This window comes from Rhinolophus sinicus, linkage group LG07, assembly GCF_036562045.2.
Source record: "Rhinolophus sinicus isolate RSC01 linkage group LG07, ASM3656204v1, whole genome shotgun sequence".
Classification (NCBI taxonomy): domain Eukaryota; kingdom Metazoa; phylum Chordata; class Mammalia; order Chiroptera; family Rhinolophidae; genus Rhinolophus; species Rhinolophus sinicus.
The window spans coordinates 55,215,300-55,237,987 of record NC_133757.1 but is presented as its reverse complement, the minus strand read 5'-3'; the positions used below and the strand labels follow the sequence as shown (position 1 = coordinate 55,237,987).

Here is a 22,688-nt window from a genome sequence, read left to right as displayed (position 1 = left end):
TTGTTCACTCATTCCATCCATCCATCCATCCATCCATCCATCCATCCATCCATCCATCCATCCATCCATTTCCTTCTTTCAATGACTCATGACAGTGCCTACTATCTGCCAGAGGAGGAAAAGAAAGAGAAGAAAGGAGTTGGGGGTGGGTGGGTAAGGCGAGGGAAGGCAGGGCCAAAGTGCAACCTGTACAGTTGCCCAGCCTGTGTGCTTCCCAAGGATGTTGGCACATTGTCTAATGCAAGGTGGGAGAGACCCAGGACACGGGTAATTCTAGGACAGTGCTGGAGGGTGTGCTCAGCTAGGCCTGGAAGCAAAATGGGGGCCAGGGGCATCATTTCTCAGGCAGTCTCTCAGGCAGAAGGGCACCCCTCCTGGGCAAAGGTCCAGAGGCTTGGCAGGAGAAAAGCTGTGGGCTGAAGAGAGAATTCTAGGTGGCATCAGTGAGCAGAGGACAGCTGCATTCGCGGGATGGGGTCACAGCATCCCTGGGCACATGCAGACATATCCCTGGAGCCCCTCCAAGGCTTCACCCCATGCTCAATCCTGATTTGCTGTGCTTTGAAGGTCATGTTGGAGTGACACCTGCTCCAGAGACCCTGTCAGACCCGCAAGTCCTTGCTTACTCTGTGGGCATCGCCCAGGCCCAAGGAATGATGCCCATTCATTCTGTCTCTCAGAGGTGCTCAGCTCACACTGCACACGTGTGTGCCTTACCCCCACCAAGTCACCTTAGCTCCTTGGTATTGGGCTTGTGCAAAGGGGCAAATGAGACCAGAGGCAGGAAGGGACCTACAAGCTCACATAGCAGTAAGTACTGGCATCAGGATTTGAACTCAGGCCCTAGTTAGGGACTGGCTCTCCTTGCCTGTGAGTCTGCATCAGATTCCCACCTGGGAAAGGGGGAGGGAACAGGAAGCTCACCTCTTCCTGGAAGCCTTTCCTGATTGCCCCAGTCTACCCATCCTAACAACCAGAGGCCTTTGGCTCTGGCTCGTGGCCCACTCACACTAGAGGAAGAGGGAAGGGTCTCCGCTCTCCCCAAGTTATCAAATGAACAATTTCTCCCCTAATCAAAGGTGAGGGCACAACACGGATTGATGGTGCATAGTGAGGCTCTAGGTTCTTACATTCAAGGGGGGCCCCCAATACCTTCCCCCAGAGTGGCCACAGTGCTGAGCACCCTCCAGGTACAAGCTCTGTGCCAGGTGCTCCCTTCTACACCCACCGTCTCATCAGACCACATGGATCTTAGCCTCTCCCTAGCCCAGAGGCAGGGTCTTGCCCAGTGGGGCACCCAGCTGAGTTTGGCCAAACCAGGGCCTCTCACAGCCACCTGGGCATTTGTGACTCCCAATGCCAATGATCAAAACGGAATTTTCTGCCAACAGCCTCCTCTTAAGGGTTTTGTCTCTCACCTCTGCTCTCTCTGCTTGTGGTGGCCTGGCACCTGTCACCTGGCCCTGCACTGCCCACCTGAGGGCCGCCCTGAAGAGACACCCCTTATCCCTACCCCTGGGATGCCCCCGTCCCAAATCCCCGCAGCATTAACGGGGCCTGGCAGAGGCTCTCAGAGGAGTCCTTACAGGACCTGAGTCCAGGCCTGCCACCTTACAGAGGAGGGGACATAAGCCCAGAGGACGACAGATGGGCCCAAGTTCGGGATGAGAACTCAGGTCAGCTCTGGCGTTGGAGGTTGGACTGAAGAGCAAGACACCTGTCCCTCCAGGTCTGTTTCTTCATCTGGGGCTACACTGGCTGGAGGATTAGCTGATCTGACGCCACACCCATGATGGCTGCAGCACCATTGGCTGTCAGCTCCCTGGGACGCTGGACTCCAGTCCCTGTGCCCCCGTCCCTTGAGGAGACAGGCAGGATGGTGGAGAGGCTGAAGGGCACGGACACTCCCAACGGCATACACAAACCGCCTAGCACCAAGTGTTCCTCATGACCCCCTTCCTGGGCCAGGGGCCAGCCTCCTGGCAGTCACCCTTTCCAAACAGGCATCCCTCTGGGATCCTGGCCACATGTGGGCCAGGCCAGTCTTTGGCGATGGCCGAGGCCCAGATTTACAAATGCCGGACAAAGGAAAGCACTGTTCTTGCTTGCAGGAGGTGGTGGGTCTGAGCACGGCACTCACGTCACCCAGGCCTGGAGGAAATCCTGGCCCTGCCGCTTGTAAGCCACATGGCCTTTGCCAAGTCCCTGTGCCTCCCCTTGCCTCAGTTTACTCAATAGTGCAACGGGGAGGGAGAATGTCTAACTGGGGCAAGTGTGTGGGCCAACCCCTGGCCCTTGGAGGAGCAAGGCCACCGGAGTCCTTCCTGTTTGTAGGGAAGCCAGTCCTCCCCCCAAGGATAGCCCAGTGGTGGCTGCAGGGTATCTGGTGGGAAAGCCGGGGAAGAAGGGGACTGCAGGATGTGTAAATCCTCATACTGCCACCTGTCCCAAGGCACTCCACCCATGTAATTGCCCTGGGAAGCTCGACTATCCCCACCAGATGTTGCTTACATGGAGGTAGGTTCTAGTCCTGCCTTTGCCTCTCACCCTCCCTGACCTGGGAAAGTGACAGCCTACCCCCTGAAGTCTCCATGGCTCTGTCTGTAAAGTGGAAGGAATGATGCCTGCTAATCTCTAAGTTGCTAGAAGAACTCTAGGAGATTGAAGATGTGGCCACGCCTGGTGATGGGCTCTGAGGAGGTCCCTTGTTCTGTTCCATACACTGTTGGCCTTGGCACCTCCTGCCTTCCTGGGCAGCCCCAGGCCCCGCCCTGTCTGAGCCATCACACACCAAGAGTGTGTCCCAGGGCCCCCACCAGAGGTACTGGGGACGTCCCCAAGTGCTTCTCAGCCATGGCTGTGAGGACCAGCTGTGAGGGTGCCTCTCTTTGTCACTTTAGTCTGGGTTTCCCGTGGGTTTTCTCAGAGAGGTGTTCCCTCAGCCAACCAACTCAGCGAGAGTCTCAGGGGAGCGCCCTCACACCTGTCCATCGTTCCTGGGCACTGACAGAGCCTGTCTGCCGGGAATGCACCCCTGATGGGCTGAAAGGAGGGGTCAAGACCAGCCCCCTGATGGATATCTATCTGCCCATTGCCAACAGCACCTAGCACAGGGCTTGCAGGTATGAGCCCCCAGAATGTTTGTTCAATGAGTAAATGACCAGCGATGGGAGGCATGTTATGGAAACATTTAGATCAGAGAACACAGCCACTGACACTTGTACAGGGCTTACCACATCCACACCAGGCCTGGCTCTAACAGACACTTTATATAACCTAGTTAGTCTCCATATTAGTTCTGTAAAGTAGTAATGTTACCCCCATTTTATAGATGAGGAAACTGAGACCCAGAGACATGAAGTCACTTGGCCAGTGTTAGGAAGTGGCAGAGCTGGACTGAATACAGGCCCTGGGCTCCAGAATCCATGTGCTGGTCCACAGCACTGCCTCCTGGGTGGGAGAGGGGGTGTACAGAGAGCAGCCCCTTAGAGGTCATCCAGACCAGAGGTTTCTCACCGGACTGCAGGCCCTGTCTCTGGGATCTGATTTCACCAGTCTGGGTGGGCTCCCTGTCAAAGCTGCCCTAGCTAACCAGGTGCAGCAACGGCTGAGAACCCCTGGCCAACTCCACTCTCACGCTTCAGTATGGAAACTGTAACTCTTAGAGGGAGAGGACATGCCCAAGGTCTCCAGTCCTTTGACTTCTGTGTCTTTAAGCTCTTGGAAACAAAGCACGGTCACCCCAGCCGAGCAGCCCACAGGCGCAGATGTGGGTGGAGAGCTGAGGCAGACCAGAACAGCATGCAGCCAGATGACACACAGGCCCAGCAATTCCTGACTCATGGCCACCCATCCCGTGACTCCACCCACCGCCAATGTCCCCACCCTGGCTCACACCCCACTGTAGCCGTGGGAGTCGCCTCCCATTTAGGACCAGAAAGCCACAGAGGGAGGAAGAAGCATTGGGACCGCACCCAGGGCTGGGTGGGAAACCCAGACAACCTTGAGCAGGGGCGACTCTGGGACACGCAGAGGAAGCAGCATGAATGCTGACCCCTGCCCCTCCCTGCTGGGCCCAAACACTCCCAGCCTGTGCTAGCTATTCACCCTGTGGACCCCCAGTCTACAGGAGGAAAAGTGAGGCCTGCCCAGCCCGGCCAGCACCGACCCAGGAGGGCCAACTTTCTTAGCCACGTGACTCCTCTTGAATCCGGACCCGATACCTGGATGAGTGTGCCAGACTTCCCTGCCGCCAGTTCCTCTCCCTGAGAATGCATTACTCCTCTGTCCAAGAACCTTCAATGGCTCCCACAGTCTGTGAGGCCCAATTTTAACTCTTTAGCCTCATATTCAAAGCCCCAGCCCGACGCCAACCTGTAACCTTTCCCTACACGACTGGGCTTCGACCTCTGCACCCTTGCCCACATTAACCCCAATGCCAGGAATGCCTCAGTCCCTGTGGCCTAACCCACTGGGAAGGAAATTAATACCCAGTGAGGGGCCACAGGGGGTCAGATATTGTGTTTCCAGAATCTCAAGGATTCCTCACGGATTCTTATGACATGGGCTTTGAAAGGTCCATATGACAGATGCAGAAGCTGAGGCCCAAAGGGCTGATGTGTCCAAGGCACCAGGAGGCTGAGCTGCCACCACAGCACAGGGAGGAGCTTGGGCTGCTGGGACCTAAGGTCTCCCCTGTTGCTGACAAGCTTTCAGCTGGTCCGCAAGCTCAGGATGGCCCTAAGTTTGTATTAACCCATCCAATGTCCTGGTGACGGGTCTTCTCACCTCAGCGTCACTTCAGCCCACTTTGGGAAATAGGTAATACCCTGGGCTGCAACCCCCGCTGCTACTGAGCTGGGTTTGGGCTGGGGGAGGTGTCCAGGCAGGGTGGGGGGCCGGAGCACTGCCTCTGGGGCCAGCTGCCCGGTGCAAAACTCAGTGTAACCACCTTGAGCAGGTCGATTTACCTCTCTGTGCCTCAATTTCCTCCTCTGGAAAGAGTGACCACAGGAATAGGGACCTCACAGAGTTGCCGAGGTGGTGACCATGCACTTCTGCAGACAACGTAGTAGAACAGTACCTTCACAGGACGCTAAGGAAGCATTTGAAGCTCTTACGATCATTACCCTGCTCCTCGCTGCAACTTAGGCTCAGCACCAAAAGCAAAAGAAAACCCGATGCCTCACAGCACCTACCGGGAGGGAGAGGGAGGGGACGAGATAGTGGTGGGAGAGCCTGCCCCTCGGCATTGCCCCCTCCTGGTTTCAGGCCCACAGGCCACTAACCTGGCCCACCTGCCTGAACAGAGCAGAGGGATCGCGAATGTTCTACCTCCCAGCTCCTGGGAGGAGGGAGGAGGGAGGAGGGAGGAGGGAGGAAGGAGAAGGGAGGGCTCCTTCCTAGCAGACGCCCAGCTTTGCCCTGTGTTGTCACGAATGGGATGACCCAGAGATGGGCCACGCCATCATCACCCATCCCCTATGGGGACACTGGCAGCCACCCATGTCTCCCTCCCTGCTTGGGGGTCATCATAAACAAAGCTCTCTTGGCTGGGCTGGAGACAGAGACGTCTGGGATATGAGTGGGGGTCTGAGCGGTTCATCTCAAACATGGCTGTCCTTATAGGGTATAAAATCATCCTACCCCCTTTATCTCATGGAATACTCATAGCTGGGCAGAGCTTTTTCCTCTCTTCTTTCTTCCTATAGGTGCGGCCTAGAGTGGTTGAGTGACTTGCCCAAGGGCACCAGCAAGCTGGTAGCGGATCCCAGACCAAAGTCCCAGACCCTGGGCTTCCAGGCCCCTAAAGGTAACTGTCTGGGAGAAGATAAGTCATCAGCTTGTGTGGGGTGAGGGATGGGTGTGGGCCTAGAGATTCCACCGACTGGAGGGGGTCAGAACAGGTCAGAGGCAGGGCAGCCCAGAGCTTAGGTCCAGCTTCCTCTCTCAAGAGGGCATGATTCCTGGCAGCAACTCCCACGGGAAATAGAAGCGCCACCCTCAGGAACATGGGGTGGGACACGGGGGTGCCTGGGCAGGGTTTCCTGTTGTGGGGGCGGTGTCCACTCACTGAGGCCAAGTGACCTGTGTTGGCTGTGGTCCTGAGGCCAGGCCAGCATTGGGTTTCACCTCATCCCTGGCTCAGACCCAGGCCACCCTGAGTCCCATCCTCCAGACCCGCCCTGGCTTCCTGTCCCACAGGCCCCACCCAGCCCAGGAGAGAGGAAGGTCCCCATGGAGGCCTCCTCAGAAGCACCAAAGTTTTCTGGAGCAGCAGTGGGCAGGCTGGCCCAGCCTGCTCAGTGGCCTTTGGCCTCTGACCTCTAGACCTTTGGCTATTTGCTTCCCAGTAAGAGGTCTCAACTCAAGTATCACTGGGATTTTTTTCCCTAGGAGCTCACAACTTCAGACAGAATGGAGCAGGGGTCAACCCCTCCCTGGGGATCAGATCACCATCTTCCCCACTCGGCAGAGGGGCAGTATCATTTCTGAGCCATGCCGAAGGGACCAGGACAAGGGCAGAAGCTGAAGTGGGACAAATTTCAGGCCTCAAACATAGAACTTCCTAGCGGTCAAAGATGGTCAAAGATGAGGGGCAGTGCGGCACTTCCTACAGAGGTGTGGCATCCTAGCTGGGCAGTGCAGCCCCAACGCGGAGACAACGTGATGTCAAACCATAGGCATGACCCCTTCATTCCACCCCAGCTTTGAATTCCTGGATCCTTAAAGCGCCAGGAGTCTGGGCGAGATGGGAGCTTGGCCCAGAGGCTATGGGGCCACCCATGGTCTCCAGGTAAGCCCAACCCATTATCTGTGCCTCAGGAGCTGGGGGCTCACCTGTCCACCAGTGGGGTGTGCTGGGAGTGGAGAGGTTGGTGGCCTGGCCCAGTGAAGGGGAGAGGTTTGCACAGAGGCCCTCAGCACCTCCCCCTCCTAATTTCCCAGGGCATAGGCTATGGGAGGCCTTGGCAGCCCAGGGCTCTCTCAGGGCTGCTCAGCAAACAGGCACCTCAGAAACCAAACAGGCCAGAAAAAGGAGGACCCTTGCAGCTGCGGGCAGGCCTATCATGGACAAAAACCCCTCACAGCTTAGTGTTGGGGAGGAGCCCAGATGGGAGGTGGTCTGGGGCTGAATGAGCTGGCCTTGCCTGAGATAGCCCCAGGACAGGGACAGAGCTGGGATCCAGGTCTCCTGCCTCCACCCCGGGCAGCTCGGGGACCCCCCCCCCCCTTGAAGACCATCAGCTAAATCCACAGCAGTCGCCCATGGCCCCAGGGGGTCATGCTGGGAAGGTGGGGCTGCATAGCACAGGACACCTATCCATACTACTCCAATCAAACAGGCCCTAATGGGGGGGGGGGGGGGCTGTCTGTGGACCCAGACTGAAGCTCTGCCTGGAGGAAGCAAATCTTGGGAGGGACTCAGTCAGGGAGGCTAAAGGCCAAAGGTCTGTGGGCCTGAGGTGAAGAAAGTGGAAGACAGAAGCCAAACTTCAGCCCTGGTGGGCGGCCAGCGCACAAGTTACCAGGAATAGTTTCTAAGACAAACGTGTGCAATAGTGAGCCTCCTGACCTTAGAGGCATGCAAGCCAAGGTCAGGGACACACAGGCCTAGGTGGCATTCTGGGACTCTAGCCTAGTGGCTTGATAGCTATCCTAGCCCAGAATCCACATTTAGTCAGGGTGACAGGATGGCCGGCCTGTGTCACCAGCTTAGCCACTGGCCAACCTACCTCCATCACTTTTCTGTATAGGAGTTTCCCAGCTGTAATAGCCTTGAGCTCATGAGCCCATGGGACCCTTCCAGGTTGAACACCCCCAAATCCTATCACAAGAGAGACAAGATATTTCAATGTTCTGTGTGGCCCTGATGCCAGCTCTCTATGCCCCTCATGCTGGGCGACTGGTGTGCTCAGCCATCAGGCTATCTGGGGAAAAATGCCTAAGCTTCCCCGGAACGCAGGGCAGCCGATGGGGTCCACTGCACCCTTGCTGCTCACCCAGTGGCTGCCTCTCTCCTGGGCCTCACCTTAGCCTGGGCCCTCGGCCCACCTTGAGATGGTGCTTGAGGCTGGCAAGGCATGGCAGTGAGCATCTCCTGGGCTAGGGAGGTGTCTTTCTTTTATGGAGCATAGGCCTGCCACAGACATGGCTTCCAGGAAATGTTTATCAAAGATGGAGGGAGAGCAGAAGCAGAGAGAAAGGGGGACAGACAGACACGTAAACGCAGTTGGGCTCTCAGAAGCATGGCTCCCTGAGGTCACCACAGCCCTCGTCTTTCTCTAGGCCCCAGGGGCACTGTGCTCTCTATCGCTGAGCCATACCGCGCAGGCCAGGTAAACCCACAGGAAGGCCCAAGGAGGTCCTGCTCAGGGGGATTCCCCTGAGCCATTTCCCCGGGGGCTCTGCTGCCCAGGAAGGCTTAAGAGAAGGCTCCCAGTTGTCTAGGGCTCCGGGCCTCTGCACTCTGCCCACATCAACTATGGAAGGACAAGTAACCGGCTCCCACCTCTCTGCTCAGTCCACAAGGGACTCAGTGACATCTCACTTTGCCTGCTGTCCCCTGCCCAGCTCTGGGGTTTCACCCTCCTGGAACAGCAGTGGCAGCGGCGGCAGTAGTGGTGGTGGTGGACATGGCTGACTCCTGACGACAGCCCAGGGTCTTTATGAAAAATGGCTCTGCCCATTCAACACGAGCAAGTTATGTCACAGGTATGGGGGTTCCACAGAGGTTATGCAAGGTCTGTGTTCTGGCAACTCTACTCCCCTGCCCAGCCCAGGTCCTGGCGCACAGTAGATGCTAAACCTGTTGAGTGAATCAGTGGCCGGCTGGATGCATGTTGTAAGACTTCGCTTGGGCTCTCCTGCTGAGGGGACACGACAGATAGTGGCGTGTCCACAGGTGAGCCTCTCCCTGGCCAGGGCTCTACCTCTTCGAGCTCCTCCTAGATAGAGGATGCCTATCCTGTCTGTTTCAGGGCTGGGAGGGTTCTCTGTGGTTGGCAAACCCAGTACCTTTTCTTGACAGACAAAGGTGGGGAGGTCCAGGGAGGGCAGGTGATCAGAGCAGGGCCATTCCCAGGCCAGGCTTCCTCACACCAAATACAGAGGCCCCAGAACTGTGGGACCCACAGCAGGGCTACGCTCTGTCCCTGCTGATCTTTATGTTCACCGCCCACGCCTGTGTGGCTCCCTCCCCTGGCTCGATGTCTCAGCTGCCTGGCTGCAGCCGGCCCAAACTGCTTACTTAGACAAACAGGGAAAGAATCCATGTGACTGGCTAAGATTTCCTAGACCAGGGACACACACAGATACACACACACACACACACACACACACACTCAGCAGCCACTCTCAGCACGTCAGGTGGTCATGTGGCCCAGCAGGGGAGGGACCAGGCCAGCTCAAGTTTCGTGTCTCTGAAGGACAAGTGACGGGCCTGCCTTTCCTCACCCAGAAGAATCCCTTCTCCAAACACTTGTTTTCTGCTTCCTGGACGCGCTAGGGACATGCTAGATGGGAAGTGAGTGGAGTGGGGAGAGAAGGGCGGGCAAGGGGGAGGGGTACTTGCCTCCTGACCCGCTGTCTGGTGATTTCCTTCTGCACCCAACCCAGAGGGCAGATGCCTGCTGGAAAACTGTGGCTGCCCAGCTGCTCTGAGCAAACGCTTTGCAGCAGGGAGAATCCCAGAGCCCAGAGCTTGGACGTGGGGCAGAAGGGGAGAGGAGGCTCAGGGAGGAGTCTCTGAGTGAGGCAGAGACAGACCTGTCAGGGCCTTGTGCCCACAGCAGCGGTTTTGCAGCTGGACCCCATGGGCCAGCCCTGGGGGCATACGGGGCACAAGAAAGGGTGGGGAATGGGGTGTCTAGTCCAACTTGGCAGGAGCAGCTCTGCCTTTGGTCTGTTGCTTGGGAAAGGTCTGTGGGCCAAGGTGTTAAGGGTTCTTTTAGCCTTGGGGGTCTGTGCCTCAGATGCTCACCCAGAATGGCAGGCCTGTCATCATAGCCCTGAGACCGGCCCACTAAGGGAGAAGGAGGTCCTATCTCTTGATAGGCAGGGAACCCGGGCTCCAGGGGTACCACAGCTCTGCAAGAGTCTGCAGCTGGCTTCCATTCTGCCCTGGCCACCGGCCTGACCCTAGGACCCCAAGCAGTACAGCAATCCACTGTAGAGGCACCTCAGGAAATCCACAAAGAAATGAAGGAGCATGGCTAAGAGTTCTTGAATAAAAACTCATTTCCACTAGGCCACCTGCTCAGCCCTTCTTCATATGTTATCTCATTAAATTGTCATCACGACCCTATGGTAATGTTGGCACTGCATTTTACAGTTAGTAAGAGGTGGACCGGGATCTGTACCCAGAGACGCCACCTCTAGCGTCCATGTTCTTAACCAGTTTCCACCGTACCGGGGCAGGCCCCCAGCGCAGGGGTAGGCCCACCATCTACAGAGCTCGTCACCAGGTTTCCGAGGGCCAGGCCCTGCTTCTCCAGAGATGCATACCCAGCCAGCCCCACCTCTCATCCTCGGTCTGTACCAGGCACAGGGAGCAGCCTCTGCAGGTAGCCTCTGTGAAGTCTCTAAGGTGGAAGAGGAAGAGGTAGAGAAACGAGGGGGAAGGAAACGTGGGGAAGGGAAGAACATGGGGTACAAATAAGGACAGAGAAAGAAATCTAGGGAGGGGTGGGAGAGGGTAGAGAGACACAGGAAAAACAGAAGTAGAGGAAAGTGAAAGAAAGAGAGAAGGAAGATGGGAGAGACACACTGGGAAACAGGGCAGGAAGGAGGGAGGGAGAGGAAGAGAGGGAGGGGAAAAAACAAAGCCAGAAAGAGCAGAGGCAAATAGGGGAAGAAGGAGCAGCTGGAAGAAGGGAAGAGGAAGGAAGGAAGGAAGGAAGGAAGGAAGGAAGGAGAAAGGAGGTGGGAAATGACCCACAGGGAAGGGGCAGAGGATGAAGGAAGCAGTAGTAAAGGAGAAAGGTATGGGGGTCAGGAAGGGAGAGGGCCTGGGAAAACCAAGACAGAGAGGGAAAGCACACCCGCCCACTGAACATTAAACACCTAACAGGAGATGACAAATCAAATGGGAATTACAGCGGTAAAAACATAATTAGAAACTTGATTGAAGTTAAACAGAATTTACATAACACTGCAAATTAACTTTACATGAAAACTATTCACTGGGAAGGCAATGAAAAGCCATTTCATTAGTAATCTATATTTAAACAATAGGCACAATGGAGCCTTCTGGTGAGGAACTTGGTGCCTTCAACCTGAGCCAGTGCCAAAGGCTGTGGGAGAACAGAAGGCAGTGGGTGCTCCAAGAGGAAGTGGGAAGGGTCCAGGATGGGATCCTTGTGCCTGATAATGAGGATGGGTGTAGGCGGACACAGTGGGCCAGATCAGATCCTGGTATAGGTTCTGCCCTCGACATGCTGTGTGGCCATGGGCAAGTGTCTTACCTTCTCTGTTTCCTTATCAACAAAATGAGGATGTTGGAAAGATGGGCTTACATGAAGGTGCCTACAAGTCTGGATACTATAAAAGAGCCTGGGAGATGGCAGAGGACAGCAGTAAGAGTGCTTGGGATTCAGACCAATCAGGTTCACAGTTCCACCCTGTCATTTATTAGCTGTGGCATCATGCAAGCTTCTTCCTCTCCAGCCCTGATTTACCCATCTGTTCAATAGGGGTAAGTCCACTGCTGCCTGCCGTCATCCAGGCAGTGGGAGGATTTAGGGAGAGGTTGAGTGGGGACAGGCTTAAAGAGAAGTGAGTCTAAGGTAAGGATTACTTGTCCCATCCGCCTGGCACACCAACTAGATTACCCACGGCCTCCTGCCACCGACCTGCCACAGAGCCATGCATCACGGAGGTAGCTTCCCATGGCTCTCCCAGCCCCCGATACAGAGTCAGAGGTGCATTTTCCAAGGGACTGGTGCGGGGCCGGGTCAACATGTCCCTGCTGGGCTCCATCCTATTCTCGGGGTGGAGAAGTCTCCTGAGCCTTCGCTACATCCCAGTCACATCCGGCTGCGTTCACTTGGGCATTTGGGATGGCCTGTGCCCCTGAGGACTCCTGGTGGGCTGCATGCTCTTCTGACACCTCCTACCCCACCTCCAGCACCATGGTGAGCATCTGCCAAGCCTCAGGGCTTGGTGGGTGACAGCGCCTCCTCTCTGCTGACCGAGCTGTGGCCATTCACTCCACTGAGAGCTGAGAGCTGACTGCTGAGTGCAAAACACCATGGTGCACAAAGGTGGATGCCTCCCCCCACCCCGACCCCCTAATCACGCACACACTTGCCAACCAAAAGCAATGAGTTCAGCTGCTATAACTGGTGAGTTTGCTCTAAATGTTGAGTGCTAGCAGACAGCTCTGACACACTCATAGTCCAGCAAAGTTTCTACAGTTTCTTTTAAGATCAAGGATCCAGGCAGTGCTTAGAGATTCAATAGGAAACTGTTGGGGGCTCTTCCCCACCGCAGGCAGCTACCACCTTGAGCCCTGTGTTTTCAGACAAGTGTTCCAGTCAAGGGGAAGAAGTTCTCAGGGGCCCAGGAGCCCCAGAGGGGAGGTGGAAGGTCAGGAGAGGTAGGTGAAGCTTCTTAAAAGAAAGTGCAAAGTATGCAGACATCAGGGCAAGAGCCTCAGCTAAGACCAGGGAATGCTGGCCAGGGTGATAGGGAGGGTCCCGGACATGGGCTTCCCCACAGCCCAGCCAGACACCCATGAGCCCTGGCCCCTGTGTGGCCAGGTGTGGACAGGGAAGCTGGTCTGGCCCTTCCTCCCTCCATCCCTCCCATCTCTTTCCACACATGGCTCAATTATGGGGGCCTCTGTGCCTTTGTTATGCTGTTCCTTCTGCCTGACATGTCCTTTCCTCTCTGCCAGCAAAATATTCCTCATCCGTGAAGAGCCCGCTATCTGGGTTCTCCTCCTTCGCTGGCTGCACTTTCTCCAACTGCTTGCTGCCCCCACCCCATCTTCCCTCCCTCTGAGGGCTGGATGCCCAGTGACTCAGAGTAAGACTGCTGATCTGCTGTATCTCCACTGGATCCCGAGGTGACCTCATGGCTTGCAACACCATCTACACACGACAGTTTCCACATATATATCTCCAGTCGGGATGCATTGTGCCTCCCAGACTCATCTATCCCACTGCCTCCTCAGTCTTTCTACTTGGATGTCTGAAAGCCATCTCAAATTTAACTTGTCTAAATACAACTCCTTGGCTCCTTCAGCACTCCCCGGCCGCCATCCCTGGCTGAGTAAATGACTACCTGTCCCAAACTCAAGAGTCTCCCTTGACTCTCCCCCTCTTCTCTCATCCTCCACCTCCAATCCACCCGCAAGCTTGTGTGCAAGGTCTTTAAAATATATTCAGGTTTCGATGGCTTCCCATCTCCTTCCTTACTGCCCCTGCCTGGATGTGGACCACAGCTTCCCGGCCATCTCCTGGCTCCACTCCTGCCCATCTACACGAGTAGGTCACCCAGGATCTCTCTGCCTTCTCCTCTTGCCTCTCATTTCATTTCAGCCACATGCCTTCCCTGCTACTTCCTTGAACGTGCCAAGTACCCCAGTTCACTGCCCCCTTGCATTCAGGTCTCTGTTCAAATGTCACCTTGTCAGAGGCCTTTCTTGAGCACCCTTTGTCAAAGAATGCTTTACCCCACCCTGTAGATTCTGATCCTTTACTAGGCTAACTTCCCTTCTTAAAACATAGCATCATCTGACATACTGTATTTTGTGGTGTATTATGCGCACTTTTTTACCCAAATTTGGGAGGGAAAAATAAGGATGCACGTTATACATGGGTAGTGCTAATTCCATTTCCCTGAAAGTTTGGGCCCAAAACATGGGTGCACGTTATACACAGGAGCGCATTATATACCCGGCAAAATATGGTATATATCACAGTTTGGGGATTTTATTGTCCACGTCTCCTCATGAGAATGAAAGCGCCATGAGGAAAGGAAGTTTTGTCAGTTTTACTCCCTGCTGTGTTTCCAAAACATCAAGTAGTTCCTAGCACAGAGACTTCCTCAATAAACATTTGGGGCTGACTAAACGAACAATGCCACTTCCCCTGGGAAGCCTTCCCTGAATGCCTGGCTTCAGAGCCAGCACACGGCTCCACCCCGTTTCCCATGCACGACACAAGCCTTGAGCACTGAATTTATGGAATTTGGCCTGGTTCTGGGATCATGTGTCTGTCTCCATCGCAGACTACACCATCTCAGGGCAGGACTGGATCTGATCCATCTTCACAGCTTAGCCCAGAGTGCAGGAGGCCTGGCCTGCTGTAAGAGCAGTGAGTGTTTGATGTGTGAATTAATGAGTACATAGATGGTTGGAAGAATGGGTGGATGGGTAGATGGACGGGGGAGTAAATGAAAGGATGGTTGGGTGGGAAGATGGATGGATAGATGGAACGGTGGCTGAATAGGAGAATAGTTGGATGGGAGGGTGGACAAATGGATAGGTTACTAGATGAAGGATGGATGGATGGATGGATGGATGGATGGATGGATCCCTCCACAGGCACGTAATAAAGACTGGTCGCTGCTTTGGATCAATAGCTGGACTAGTCTGGGGAGGACAGGCCAGACCAATGTAGTGCAGTAAAAGTGTAGAGGCTGATATGGCAAATAGGATACAGTCAAGCTGCTCTGATGTGGCCAGAGCTTGTTGTGGACCCCTGGCAAGCCCATTCATTTTCCTGTGCCTCGGTCTCATGGTCTAGAAATGCAGATAATAATTCTTGCACAGAGCTGCCAAGGAGATTACTTTGGAGTTACAAATACTGCCATAGCCACATCGCTAGTGAAATATCTCTCTGGCCAAGAGCACCTTAGAAAATACTCTCTTCTCAAGCCTCGACTGGCCCTGCGGACTTCGTGGCCTTAATGCTATACCCACAAGGGCTAGGACCCCTGGCTATGCCCCCAACGTTCAAACTGGGCCAGGCTACTACTAAGATGGCTTAATTTCAAATAGCGGTCAGGCCTAAAAGATTCACAGAATCCTTGAGAATTGGATAAGTGGGAGACCCATTTTAGAGATGGACAAACTGAAGCACAGAGGCCTTTGTGCTGGACACATACAAGGAGTTGCAGAGAAGGCCTGCAGCCTGAGTCAGGAAGGGTCTGGTGTTACCTTTCTAGGCCTGGCAGCTGAGTGACAGACGACAGCTCTTTTCTCACACCCCTTGCAGCATTGGGCTGACACCAACAGCCTCCTCGTCCTGGGTACACAGGGAGAGAGGTGGACATGTGTGAGTGGCCAGGGTCGCAGACAGCAGTCCACTCCCTCCCACCTCTGTCCCCTACTGCCGGGCTAATCTCAGTGGCCTCTGGGGCCACTTAAGCACGCCCTGGGATGCCTGATTTATCAGAGCCGGCTGTCTCCGCAGCCTGCTGGCCTCCAACAAGCAAGCCAACTCCTCCTAGTAAGAGTCTTAAAATTTTTTTAATGTATCTAAGTTTTGTTTCTTCTGGGGCTCAGGGGCTTTGTGTTGTCTTTTTCTTCCTGGTGAGAAAAGCAAAAGCCATGGTCTTCCTGTGCGGCCCACACACGGGTTGGGGGTGGGGGGCACAGGGAGAAGCTGTCTGGGTATTTTTAGCCGGGTCTACGAGCCCCTGCCATGTTCTACTCTCCGTGCTGTGCCTGGTTCCCGGGAATTATCTAACACGGCCGGCCGGCAGCCACTTCCAAAGCCACTCTTTGACCCCTGCCTGAATTCTTTCCTCATTATGAATTGCTCACCAGACCTCTGACCAACATTTGGAGCCATTTTATGTGTGTGCACCTCCTGGGGAAAACCAGCCTGTATTCCCCAGGTCCCGTCCTGCATGCAGGCTTGGACGTTTTGCTTAAAAATGATGGAGGAGGTACAGAAACAGTTTAAAGCAGAGAAGAGCCCTGGTGATTATTTATTTTGCATTCCGCAAACTTCAGGTCTTCTCCTGTACCCTTTATGAATCATGGTCCTAGCTGAATCCTATCTGTACAATGACTTAATGAATAGTTATCTTTACTTGAACTCACTTATTTTTTTTAGCTCCAATAAATCTGGCCTTGTCCAAAGCAACCATATCCACGAAATAATTGGTTTGATATGCTAGTTATACATTCCTAATAAATATATAGCCAAGGAAACAAAAATGTATGTTCTTTCAGGTACCAAGTCTAGAACCTTGTCACAGGTTACCAGAGTTACGTAGGCCAAGCTTTGGCAAACTCAGTCTCTTTGTGTATGAAAGGAGAAAGACAGTCCTATGGGGAGGATTGGTTGGTTCACAGGACCTGAGAATCAGCGACTGAGGCCGGGAGGTCAGGGGTCCGAGTCATGGAGTACTAGGTACTTCTGATACTGTCCTATTGTGCCAGCACTGGGCAACACCATTCTTTTCCCCAAACGTGAACTCTGCTTTGAGAATCTAGGCAAATGGACACGAGGCTGAGGAATTTGGTCCCAGCATAGGGTGTCCTGATGTAGGGCTGCGGGCTATGCAGAGGCCCAGCGTCCAAAATGGTATCTTTTCCCAGCCTTCCCTGAAGCCCCTGGCTCCCCTCTGCCGTTTACACTGAGCTCCCCTGGGCTGGAGATGGTCAGCAGGGGCTAGGAGTGTATCTCCATCTTAGTTAGATTTGGAAGCACAGAATGTACCCGTCACAATCTGAGCTCTTGGTCCTTGACTCCTGCAGGCTCTCGTGGTGGCCCAGGTCTCCCTGTGTGTGCCTTGAGGGGCCGTCCCTGGTGATCCCAGCCCTCCTCGCAGCTCTCAGGCCTCACTGAGCCTCTCTAATTTCTACTGCTCTGCCCACAGATTGGAGACCCCGGCTGGGCCCCTGGCCCCATGCCCTAGCTGCTGCTCCTCCTGCGGAGAACAGGATGTGGGTGTCAGGAGGTGAAGGAGAGTGTGGGGTCGGGGTGGGGAGTGGCCTCAGGACGCGACTTCCTGAAGCCAGATCGGTTTACCACAGTCCGTTGGGCCCAGGACGGCACAGCTGTGAGTTATAAATGTCCCTGTCAGAGCCCGGGGGAAGAGGCCCTGCTGCCAGCGGAGGCACCAAGGCCCAAGTCTCCCACTCCTCCAGAGGCCTACCCAGGCCGGAGCCCGTCCTCCAGGAGGCCCGCCCCGTGTCCGGCCCTCATGACCTCTGGGCTCTCTTGACTCCTCTCTCTGATACACCAAAGCCTTAAAGGGGCCGAATACCACTACTCCCTGCCCACTCCTCGCCCTTCCAGGTGTGAATCTTGTGGTTCCAGATACCTCAAGAGCTCTGAGGGCAGGGGCCATCCTGGGCTTCTACACAGCACTAAACCCGCGGCTTGGCACATAGCCAGCAACCCTGGTGACAGCTCAGGGGCAACTGTTCCAACTCAGCAACCTGCTTCCCACGGCCCCAACAGTCCCTTATGCCTGCCCACTAGGGCACACACAGGGTGGGGGTGGGTGGAGAGGGAAGGGTCAGGGTTCCAGACTATAGCACAGTGTCAGGGACCCCTGTACGTCTGGGGTCTCCTTCAGGAGACCTACGATGAAGGTCGCACTTTCCTGCCTGCCCTCTTCAGGGCTCCCCCAACCTGGGGTGTGGGGTATGGACTGAAGTGTGGGGTGTCCAGAGGCAGGCCTGCACATAACCCATCTGTCTACAGGGAGAGAAGTTAGGTCCCTCCAGCCCCGAGGCCCAGGCCATCCTTCTGCTGGGGCTGCCCAGGGGCAGGCAGGGCCAGCCCTGGAAATACAATAAGGGTAGCAGAAATAAGCAAAGGGTGGTCCAGGTTGGCAGGGCCTGAAGCTTACACTATTTTGGAGGTTCTCTTTAGAAATATATGTAAAACTGCAAATACATATTTAGAACGAGAAAAGAAATGACAACAAATTCCTAGAGCCTTAGGACGCCAGGCCCCTTTAAACAGTCACCAGAAATGGTTACACAGAAGTGCTCCTGGAAGCAACCTGGCGCCCTCCCCACCTAGCTGCCAGCAAAACTCCTACCCTCGCCCTTGAGATGCTGGGCAGGGGCTTGGAGGCTGAAACGGATGTCCCAGTACATCTACCTCTAATCAATAACAGTGATGAAACAGAAGATAGTAATAGTACCTAGCACGAATGGACCTTTATCTGGTCCCATTTGAAGTATGTTATGTGAATTAACTCGTTTAATCTCACCACAATATATGAGGTAGGTACTATACCCATTTTAACAAATAAGAACACAGACACAGAAAGGGTACGAAAGCAGTCCAAGGTCACACGGCTAGGATAGAACCCAGGTAGCCTGGCCTTGATGCTGTTATGAGCCCTCAACCACTGCTCTTTGCTACTGCTTTGGGGGGGGGGCCGAGTTTCCCCTCCCTCAGAGGCTCCAACAGCAGCAGCCACCAAGGGCCGGCACTGAGTTAAGTCCCCTTCTGATTAAACCATTCATTCATTCCACATAAACGCTACACACCCAGCACTAAGATCTTGGCTGTAAACTGCCTCCTGCTTGCCTCCCTCTACCCAGGGCATGCTGGGGTCCTCTCTATGGGCAGAAGTCGGCATCCAAGTTGATTTTTGGGGCTGGGGGATGGGTGTCCTAGAGATGGGTTGGGCCGGCACCAAAGGAACCTCTGGCGGGGGAAGGGGTGCAGTTTGCTGAAGCTCATGTCGCATGCTGCACAACTCCCTCATCTTATAGCTAAGAAAAGGGGGGCTTGGAGAAGCAACTGGCCAAGGGTCACCCAGCGAGAGGTCTGAGGCTAGTCTCTATAGGGGTGGGGCAGACTGGGGCAGCCTGGGGGTGGCCAAGGCCTGGCACTGGTGGGCCAGGCTGGCCAGGCGGCAGAGGGAGGAGGCACCCTGCCTTTTGGCCTCCTCAGAGCAGTGCCTTTGTTCTCTCTCTTTGTTTTCCATCTGTCTGGCCCCAGCGGCCTTCCAGGCTTCCCCTGATTGTGTGCAGGGTGATAAAAGGGCAGATGAGCAGGAGATCTCTGGCGGCAGTGGGGTCACCCAGCACAGACATGATGGCGGCGGGTGGATGGCCAAGGGGGGCCCTGGGCGGGTAATCGGGCTTCCCACCAGCTGCACTGAGCGCTTCTCTGAGAGGCACTTTGCACATGGCTCTCAGGCTCATTGCTGCAAGCCTGGGAGCAAAGCACAAAGGCCTCCCACTTACAGAGGAGGAGACTGAGGCTCAGAAAGCGCAGCCTGCACCGGAACCCTGGCCTCTGGGATTCCCAATAGGCCGTGCCACCCGGCCCTGACCACTCTGGCCACCCAGATGACACCTGGCCTAGTCAAAGCCATTCTCCCTTTACACCTAGAACTGGCCATTTTCAGATTATCTAGAAAAAAATGGAGCAAAGGGTCAGTCAGGGTCTCAACCACCAATGTCGGGGGAGCCTGTCCAGCCAAAGAGTCCCCGTGAAGTCACTCATCTGCAGCTGGTCACTTGGGGTGAGATGGAGCAGAGTCTGACTTCCCTGAAACAGAGTCCTGTTTAAACTGTCTCTGTTTGATTACTCTGTGGTGGGCTAATTCCTACTGACTGCAGGGCTGGGGAGAGAAGGCCATGAGCCAGGGGCACTGTCGGCCTCGGCATGGGATGGGGCAGTGACGTCCTGCAGGCCAGCGACTGGCCAACTCTGCCCTCAGGTCCCGGCTGCTGGCCCTGCCCTCATCCGCCTGGTCTCCTAGCCTGGTGTTGTCATACCTTCCCTGAGTGTGTCCCCAACTTCAGTTACTAGATACTTTAAGCCTCGTCCAAGCGCCATCTAAATTATTGATGTATTGTTATTTAAATCACTTTGAACCAATCACTTGCTTTTTACTTAACCAAAGCAATATCACCTGTGAAATCAAGGGTTTGATACATTAATATTTTTTTCTAACTCATGTGAAAATAGTACGTAGTATTAAGGTCTGAAATTCAGACCCTTACACATGTCCTGACAGTCTGCAGTGTGAGTGGCCCTGGGCTGGGTGCAGGCCAGTACGGGGAAGCTGGCTGAAGCTGAGAGGGCTGGCTGAGGGGGCTAGCCTCGGAAGTGTGGCCAGGGGGCGGTGGGAGCCCAGCCCTTCGCTGGATGGGGAAGTGGGAGGAGGCAGAGGTTTCCGGAAGGGTACAAGAGGGTCTGGTTTATGCCATGGGCTCAGACTAGGCTATTTCTTTCCTCTACGTGGGCTAGAGTTTGGTCCAGCTATTTCTCCAGCTGTAGAGGAAGCCATCGCCCTGCAAATTCCTCCTGACAATAGGTCTATGCAGTGAGACGAGCACTGGAGGGGGAGCCCAAACACTGGGTCAGGGTTCTGTCTCCACCACTGTCTTACTGGGGGACGCTAGACCTTTCTGAGACTCAGTTTCTCCATCTGTACAGAATGAGCCAAAGGTTCCTCCTAGCTCTCAGTCCAACTGCAGCCCCCCAACCCTAACGAGGTGCAGTGCTCCTGGTGACCCTTGGGCCTCAGACAGACACTCTAACCACCCATGAGGACCCTCCTGACCCATTCCTCTAACACCTGATCGGGGACCTCCAGTGGTGTCTGGGGTGCGGAGGCTCCCCACAAGGCCATCCTATGTGACAGCTATAAAATTAGATAATCAGCTAATCACCAGCAAATTAGCATCCCATCTTAACACAGAACAAATATAGTATTTACGTAAAAGTTGTTAGGAGTTTCTCTCTTTTTAATTAGCAGAAATAAATGCAAAATGAATGGTAATTAGGCAGCTGATGGATTCGGGTAGTACAATTATGCCTGCAGCAGTGCCCTACGCCTTCAACACTGTGCTCCAAGGGAATCAGAGGAGCCTATTTATATAGTTTATTTATAAAACAAAGTTAGCAAGAACAGAGGGGTGAGGCCTGGGCACCGCTTGAGGAGAGGTCTCAGATGCAGGGTCAGGGCCCCGGGAGGAGAGGGAGCTCCAGTGCCCAAGGGATGGGGAGGTGCTTAGCGTTGGGAGGTGAAGTGCACCATCAAGGCCCCCATGTGTCTATTTCAGGCTCCGCATGTGTCACAGAGAATGGCCTCCCTGGCAGGAAGTAGGCTGGAGTGGTGTGGAGGGGCTGGGATCAGCTGTTCCCTGCACTCCTGCCTCTCTTTCCCTTTCCTGGTCCCCATTTCTCTCTTCTTTGCTGGCCCTGTTTCTTCACTGAGCACTTTTCTGTGCTGCACCCTGAGGCATATTCTTCTAGAATATTCTCCCTTTCCTCTAGGAAGTCAAGGGGAACCAGGTTTAGGAACAATTTACCCAAACACAATGAGATTAAGTTCCAGACCAGTGGAGCACCTAGTGGGAGCACAGGGGCAGGAGTCCTGAGAGGATGCACCCCAGAGGAGAGACAAGAGTTGGGTTTTGGAGGATGTGTAGGAGTTTTCTGAGAAGGTGTGAGGTAGCAAAAGGTCCTACATGTGCAAAGGCAAGGAGGTAGCAAAGAGCATCTTGTGACCACAGGAAAGTGCATCAGGGGCATGGAGGCTGGAGAAATAAGCAGGGCCTCATGGCAGCGGGTCCTGGATGCCAAGCTAAGGGTGTAGACTGGATCCTAGAAGCCGTGGAAAGGTCTGCATTGAGGGAGTAGGGCACCCTTCCCACTCGTAGTTCTCGTCTTAGCTTCCCCTCCCCCACGCCCAGAGCCAGGGAGAGGGACAGGTCGACAGGCCATTAGAGGCAGCTGGTCCAGCTCAGCAGCACAAGCGTGGAGCAGGAGTCTAACCTGATTAGGAGGGACAGGAGGTTTGTCTGTGGGGGAGGGAGGGAGGGTGAGTGCTCTGAGGGCGAAGGGAAGGGGGGACACGCGGGCCACTCTTGGGTCTCCTGAGTGAGGGGCCAGTGTCCTGCCTCTTACTCTGGCCCCAACCCTGACTGCTGGAGAGGCCTCGGCAAGCCTGGGGGAAGGGGAGGCCGCTCTGCCTGAGAGCCCCCCCCCCTCAGGCCCCCAGTTCCACCACTGCCTTGTGCGGTGACCTTGAAGAGCCACTCCCAACTCCAGGCCACACATTCTGGTCTCCAAAACAAAGGCTTGAATTGGAATGGGTGAGAGGCCCACAGTCCTATCCGCATGTCCTATAGCTTTAAGGGTCTGGGGTTGTTAAAACCCCTGTGACTTTTAAGGGTTTAGGCGAGGAGGGTGCTCTCCAGTTTGCCACAGTCCCCACCACACTGTCCGGCCTTACCCCAGCCCAATTCACAGGCTCCTGCGACATGCTGCGAGCAGCTGAACTGAGACCCCTGGGTGAAGGGCACCTAGCTCTTTCCACGTGACAACCTGGGCTCCACAGACAGAAAGCTCAGGGAGGGGTAAAGGGGCAGCAAAAGGGCTGGTAGGAAGAGGAACCTCCCCTGTCAGTACCCTGGCAGGAGAGAGATGGGAGCACGGAGGCTGCACTCGGCCTGGAGCAATACTGGTCTCGGACAACCAGCAGCCCTTCCCCCATCCCGTGACTGCCCTAGACTCAGGCTGCCTGTCTCTAAATTGGGAACAGTAATACCTGCCCACCCAAGCCCTGGAGTCATTAGAAAGCTCAAACAAGCCCTTGCTTCCGGCAGAGATCTGAAAGACAAAGCCCTGCCTGGCGGTTTAGCCAGGACTTTGAACGTGGAGGTTCCAAAGGATTTCACAAAGGGAAGTTTCCCATTCCCCAGTGTGGACAGCTCTCTAACCTCTGGACCCACGCAGCCC

At 54.9% G+C, this 22,688-nt stretch overlaps 1 protein-coding gene across 5 annotated transcripts in view; it reads right to left on the bottom strand.

Moving 5' to 3' along the window:
• ZMIZ1 (zinc finger MIZ-type containing 1) overlaps window positions 1-22,688 on the bottom strand; it is a 231,337-nt gene that overhangs the window by 149,936 nt on the left and 58,713 nt on the right. For 3 of the 5 annotated variants that reach the window (XM_019749483.2, XM_019749486.2, XM_019749485.2), the window contains exon 3: window positions 15,167-15,254. The exons of the other annotated variants lie outside the window; for them this stretch is intronic. The gene's annotated coding sequence lies outside the window, so the exon portion shown is untranslated. The remainder of the gene's footprint in view (window positions 1-15,166; window positions 15,255-22,688) is intronic. 5 annotated transcript variants of the gene reach the window in all.